We start from the raw sequence: 5,000 nt of genomic DNA on the forward strand, positions 1-5,000 counted from the left end.
TGTGTGTGTGTGCGGGGGATGGGGGTGGTTATATGTCAAACGAAAAGTAAAAGTGTAGGAGAGGGCAAAAATTGAGAATTGTGTTTTTCCCCTTGTACTCTTGAATCAAACAGGAAATACGTCGAGAAACAACAAATTAAGACATTTGTGAGGCAGCGTGGAGGAACCAGGCTCTCGCCGAAATAATCAAAATGAAGAAACTTGCATTTTTCCGCAGATTGTGAATTTTTATGGATTTTTTTTTTTGGCTCAACACCATTCGCGCCCATTAAAGAACTCATTTCTGTGTGAATTTTTCTGAAAAACGTTGATTAAAGGTACCAAAAAAAATATTTTCAGTTACCACGGGCTCTTATGCTAAGGAAATAATTAATCTTTGGCGGCCATTTTCTCTCTAATTTTACCTCTGACAACAGATGACCCCCACCTCCTTCATTCGCAAATATCTCGACGTGTATTCTAGATAAATTGATATTGTTTTCTTCCAAATAAAGACAAGTGAACAAGCTTTAATTAAGATGATACCAATTACTCTACATGCCCAAAATTTAACGAGAGCCTGATTCCACCAAGCTGCCTCACATTTGGACACCTTTTTGGAACCTGCAGAAGATTCACAGAGAATGGTGTACGGGAAAGGGGAAGGCATGGAATAATATCAAGAGGCAAGCCTGGGTTAGGGAAAGTTGGAAAGTGTTTGTGGCCTATACCCTTAAGCGGAGTGAGAAAGGCATTGATGGTGATGATGGAAACGTTGTGAGAATGGAACCGAAGCAGCCAGTCTCAAAGACATACACTATGTGATAAGATGGCTTCAAGGCAAAGAGAAGATAAAGAAAAAAATGATTTGAGGAAGTCAGAGAGACTCTTCCTTTCTTGTTTTCATAACATACGTGGAAAAAATAACAGCAGAAGCTAAACCAGAAGACAAAAAAATCAACGAGTTTCTTTTCGTTGACAATAGAAGCATACTGAGCGACAACGAGAAGACTCTCAAATAATACGTAAACGAACTGAACAAAAGCTGCGAAGACCACAACATGACGGTCAACACAAGCAAAACAGAGTTGATGAAAATCAGGAAAACACCAGGCTCACTAAACATCATAGCCGACTTAAGAAAAAAAAGTTAGCAAGTAGAAAATGTCAAAAGCCTGGGAAGCGAGTTCAACCAAAATGAAAAGATAGACAAAGAAATAGAAACCAGAAAATAAAAAAAAGACCAAACATGTGCCTTACCAACTGGTACCACATTAGTTTCAGACCCAACATCACAATAGAACAAAGCTCCAAATCATTAATAGCAACTTTATTCTAACACTATGCTACCATCCCCATTCGTGGACAATTTTTAAAAAGTCACCAAAGTAAAATAAACACCTGGGAATTGAGATGCCTACGAAAAACTTGGAACATCAGAAGAAGAAATGGGGTGAGAAACAAAGAGGTGGGGCCAGGAAAAGATAGACAGAAGGTCAGAGAAACTTTAGAAATAAAAACAAAACTAAATAAAGCAGCATAATAATAATAAATAGCATTTGTATAGCGCATATCCCCGCTCAACAGCAGGCTCTATGCGCTTTACACTATATTATTACCCCAGCAGACCACAGAACACTCCGAAACATTCTCAGCTTCCCGGGAAGCATACAGTGCAAGCAGCTGATTAAGCGCTCAAACACTAACAACAAACTGACAAGATCTTTCGCTGTCTATAGCCGGGTACCCATTCCCACCTGGGTGAAGTGAGGAAAATTCGTGTAAAGTGCCTTTCCCAAGGACACAACGTCGGGCCCCTGACGGGATTCGAACCCACGACCTTACATAATCCTGCAACTTCTTCCTGCCTCTTTAGAGAGCACGTATTTTTAAGAAAAATTCTACCCTTCGTTCTTTTGCTGCAGCAAAGGTGTCCAGTGCATCATTCTGTTGACGAAGTTGGGGATGCTGTCAATGATGTCCTTGTTGATCGACATAAAAAAACGTCAGTGCGATTACTAGGAATTTGCATACACCTCTAAATGTTGTGTCGAGATTGTAGTCATTCAGAGCTGAATAAAGGCCCGGGATTGTCGTATGACACTGGGCAAACTTAAATGTTCCATTGCAATATAATATCTTTATTTCTGTTTGTAACTTGATTTTATGCAAAGCAAAGTAGCTTTATGCTATACGATCCAAAAGAACTGGAGGAACTTTTGATAGTCCTGGAATTTGGAGAATTCGACGATTGATAGTGGATTGATTTTATTTTGCTTCAAGAAATGGTCCCCAAGGTGATAAACTATTAAACCACAGGTCTCAATTTCAGCAATTTTGTTGGTGTTGTCATGTCTTACTTATTAATGGAACACTTAAACTGTTTTTAATGTCCTCGACGGTTGCTTTAAAAACGTGCCGAGAGCTTGTCACTTTGGTTTACTTACTTACTTACTATCTCCCTACACCGTCATGTGCATAAGGCGGAGAGCAATCGACGCCACGCATGTATGTCTCGGGCCACTTTCTCTAATTTTGGCACATCTAGACCCTCGGCGGTTGCCTCTTCTCTTATTGTGCCTCTGCAGGTTCCCTGTTGGTCTTCGCCGCTTTCTCTTCCCTGTTCGTTTCCAATGCCATGTCTGATAAAGCCATCTCGTCTTTGGCATTCTCAGAACATGTCCCAGATATTTCCAACTTGTCTTTTTTATTGTTGTGTTGACGTCTTCAATTGTCCAGCATTCACAGCCATATAGAAGGGTTGACCAAACATAGCATTTCAGAACTTTCATTTTGGTGTTCATTGAGTGGTTTCTATTTTTCAGGATTGGGCTCATTTTATTGAAACTGACATTAGCCATTGTAATTCTCCGTCTTATTTTTGTGGAACATTTGGCATCAGATGTTAACATTTATCCTAGACATTTAAACTGTTTGACTTGTTTGATCTTTTCACCTTTGCTAATGAGATTACAACAAGGCTTTGCTGCTTTTTTGGATATTACCATGCATTCTGGGTTTTTTACATTCAACACTAATCCTTTACGTTCACTTCCTGTTACAACAGTATCTAGAAGCAATTGAAGGTCCTTTTCTGAGCCTGCTATTAAAACTGTGTCATCTGCATACCTGATGTTATTAATATTTTCTCCATTTACTTTGAGACCTGAACATTCTTCTATGTTTCTAAGGATTGTTTCTCTGTACATGTTAAAGAGGTCTCGTGACATAACACATCATTGCTCCACTCCTCGCCTAATCTGCTTATATTCACTGTATTCTCCATTAATTTGTACAGCAGCGTTTTGGTCCCAGTACAAATTCCTGATAATTCTTAGAACGTTTCCATCTATGTCTAGCTTTTCTAGTACAGTATTTTAAATAGCTCATCATGTCTAACTTCATCTAACGCCTTTGAATAATCTATGAAACATAAATACAGATCTTTCTATGCTTCAATACATCTTTCCTTTAACATTGTTAAGGTGAATATAGCATTTCTGGTGCCCTTGTCAGGAACAAAGCCGAATTGCGTTTTAGATATCTCTGGTCTTACGCTTTTTCTCAATCTTCCCGTTATTACTCGCAGCAAAAATTTTGTAAAATGACTCATAAGGCTAATTGTTCTATGCATATCACACTCAGTGGCACCTGGAGATTTAGGTAGAGCTATAAAAACTGACTTCATCATATCTTTTGGGATCTCACCGCTGTCGTAAATAGCACTTAGGAGCTTTGTTGTTATTTCAGTGCCTAGTTCTTCAAACGCGACAATTACTTCAACTGGAATATTATCTGACGTTGTGGCTTTTCCTTGTTTCATTTTCCTAATGGCAGCTTGTACTTCTGCTTTCAGTATTGGTAGTCCATTTATTTCATTCTTTATTACCGGTTTTTCTCCTCTGTTATCTTTGAAAAGTTCTTCTATGTATTCTGACCATCTGTTTAAGACATCCCCGTTGTCCATTAAAATATCTCCTCCTTTTGATCTTATGCATCCTGTATTTGAGCATCTGTTTATCCCACTTACTTCTTTGATTTTGGAATGCATGTATTTGCTGTCTTTGTTTTGGTTCTTCTCTATGTGTTGACACTGATCATTTATTCATGTTTCGTTGCATTTTTTCTTTATTTCCCTGTTTAAGATGGTGTACTTCTCCACCTTTGGTTTTGCCTTTCTTCTCTCTTCCATTAGTTTTAAGATGTCCTGGGTCATCCATTTTTTATTAGCTTTTTTAACTTTCGGGGGTATATTTTCTTCCACAGCTTCCATTATTGAGTCTTCCATTTTCCTCCATAGTTCTTCCGATTTAGTAATGTATTCCAAAGCTTGAAATTTATTGCTTACATATGGAAAACGTTCTTTCAGTTCTTGATTTATCCTTAAAAGACCTATGTCAAATTTGGGTGGGTACTTTGACTTTTTAAGTTTCTTCAGTCTTATCCGCATTTTACACATGGCTAGTACATGGTCACTATCACAGTCTGCTTCTGTCAGTGATTTAGATGATTTAATTGTATTTCTAAAACGTTTCTGTATAAGTATGAAGTCTATTCGGTTTCTACTTCTATCGCCAGGACTCTTCCAAGTCTTCTTGGGTGATTTTCATACCAGGTGTGTGATATCATAAAATTATTTTCTCTGCACCATTCTACAAGTCGTTCCCCGCGTTCATTCTCTTTACCCAGTCCCCATGGCCCAACTATATCTTCTATACGTGTACTATATATTGTCAATTAGAATATAATAAGTTCATCCTGACCTTTAAGAGTCGTGATATAGTTAGAAGTAATTACTGGATGAAATTGCTTCCACTTCCGTCGGGGTTTTTTGTTTTTTGTTTGTTCTCTCTGAAACAATTAACGAGGGCTACAAAGACCTTGGAAGTGTCACGATGCTGTGGACATGGCGGAGGGGACTTGGAGGGATAGAAGGGGGGTTGAACTTATTCGCATTCTTCGCGTAATCGCGGACTGAAGTGAAGTAGTTCTGTTATCCCTTTTGCGTTGTTTTAATATTG

At 38.4% G+C, this 5,000-nt stretch overlaps 1 long non-coding RNA gene across 2 annotated transcripts in view; it reads left to right on the forward strand.

The window, feature by feature from the left end:
• Positions 1 to 4,943: 4,943 nt before the first annotated feature.
• The window catches only part of LOC101861342, a 6,994-nt gene continuing 6,937 nt past the window's right edge, over positions 4,944 to 5,000 (forward strand). The window contains exon 1 of one of the 2 annotated variants that reach the window (XR_220208.1): positions 4,944 to 4,958. This is a non-coding gene — a long non-coding RNA (uncharacterized LOC101861342). Of the gene's footprint in view, positions 4,964 to 5,000 lie in introns of both variants that reach the window. The other variant, XR_001184667.1, reaches the window with a different exon arrangement.

This window comes from Aplysia californica, unplaced genomic scaffold (genome assembly GCF_000002075.1).
Source record: "Aplysia californica isolate F4 #8 unplaced genomic scaffold, AplCal3.0 scaffold00059, whole genome shotgun sequence".
NCBI classification, from domain to species: Eukaryota; Metazoa; Mollusca; class Gastropoda; order Aplysiida; family Aplysiidae; genus Aplysia; species Aplysia californica.